This window comes from Pleurodeles waltl, chromosome 12 (genome assembly GCF_031143425.1).
Source record: "Pleurodeles waltl isolate 20211129_DDA chromosome 12, aPleWal1.hap1.20221129, whole genome shotgun sequence".
Taxonomy (NCBI): domain Eukaryota; kingdom Metazoa; phylum Chordata; class Amphibia; order Caudata; family Salamandridae; genus Pleurodeles; species Pleurodeles waltl.
In genome coordinates, this window is record NC_090451.1 from 112,963,712 (window position 1) to 112,965,485 (window position 1,774).

At 45.0% G+C, this 1,774-nt stretch overlaps 1 non-coding gene across 1 annotated transcript; it reads left to right on the forward strand.

Moving 5' to 3' along the window:
* Positions 1 to 526: 526 nt before the first annotated feature.
* On the forward strand, positions 527 to 598 carry TRNAH-GUG (transfer RNA histidin (anticodon GUG)). The gene has a single exon. It is a non-coding gene; the product is annotated as a tRNA-His (tRNA).
* Positions 599 to 1,774: the final 1,176 nt, after the last annotated feature.

Sequence of the window (1,774 nt, forward strand, 5' to 3'; positions counted from 1 at the left end):
CTACTCTTTGCACTTCAATCTACTCCCTTCTATGACCCTCCATTCATCACCACTCCATTGTTTGCTAGTCAAGTTTACGCCACTTCATTCCACACAATGCAACTCTAAAGCAGTATGCACCAAGCAGCTGAATGTGTCTGAAGAGACATCCAGAAAAGAAAAAAACAACAATATGTGGGGGCCTGTTCCGAACCCCTCCTGGCCTGGAGGAGTTTGGTCGGCCGTGGATTAAGTTTTTGCAGTGTTCACTTCCCCGACCCAGCACTCATAGAACACTTGAGACTTGCAGGGCAGAGTGGTGGATCTTGTTAAGAAGTCTGGGCTTCTTGGTTTATGGGGAGTCTTGTCACTGGAAGCAGAGAGGTAAATATTTGCTGTGATCTGCTACTCAAAGAAAAGACCCTGATCTAACTTGAAAAGATGGGTTTTAAACAAACGCTAAATCTATCCACTCCACGGACACTGTGACCTTTTTTAAGCCTATCAGAGCCACACCAGGGTAGTCTTTTCAGAGCCCAAGTAGCTCGCCGTGATCGTATAGTGGTTAGTACTCTGCGTTGTGGTCGCAGCAACCTCGGTTCGAATCCGAGTCACGGCATTGCGGGTGGAAATGTCACGGCAGTTGGGCAGCATTTTTATTCTCACTTCTTAATATTTACATGAGTTAAGAGCTTGAACCTAATTTCAACGGTGAAATTAAATGTCTTTGAAGAACGCGTTAACAATGTTATTATTTATTTCACCTTTCTGCGCTTTTACGTTTGTGGCGGTCCTGATGTGAAAAGTATAAGCTACAGTTTGGTTTCACGGGACCCGGTCAGCAAGAGGGATGGATGTCTGTGTCTCATGTACCTGCAGCGCCGAGGCTCCTGTACTGACGCTGAGTAGCTTTCAATGTTGAAAGGGATCCTGCTAGTCAAATATCAGTTTTTGCAGCAATTCAGGCCGCGAAGAAAAAAGGTCTAAAAATAAATATTTGTATAGAAAGTAAGACTGAGCTCCCAAGGGTCTGAAAGAAAGAGGCGACGGAGAAGGACACTGAGAGGCGCACTCACCCAATCAGCGTTTGGCTTCATCATCCCGCACCCGACGGATCACCGGGCAGCTAGAGGGAAAGTTTTAAAACTTAAGCCAAGTTTATTAGTCGTGGTCGAATCGTGAATTACACAATTACGCTCCTTTGTGGAATTTGGAGTAATGTGGGGAAAGACATCTACCCAAGAGCGGAGGAAAAGAGCGCGAGCAGCGGCTCTTGTGCCAGTTCTGTTGCATTTAGAGCGATTTTCTTGTGCAAAGTGTATATCAGGTTCCTTTCGGATCTGAGCGTGTATTTTGCACCAGGAAAATAGCCTTGTGTAATTCTGTACAACCTTGCATAATGTTGCTGTAATTTCACGTAATTACACTGCAGTGAGTTACACTGGTTACGCCCATCCCTACATTTGACTCATGTTTAACAGAGAGGTCCGTCCATCCATTGATCCATTCATCTGTCATCCATCTTTTTGCCCGTGTGCCTGCTTATCTATCTGCTCACCTACCTGTGCGTGACTGTGAACCTGTCTAACAGAGTGTTGATGCCTGGCTGTATGCTTTGTTAACACTATAACGCTCATAGGGACATTGAGGAGGACATCTTGGCGCTATGGTTTTTTTTGGTATGAAGCAACCGTTTTCAAATCCTGACAGTCCACACAAAGTTGATCATATCTGATCCCATTTTCGTACCAACAGCTGCTTCTCTATATACTTATCGGTCCACGTCTATTACTAC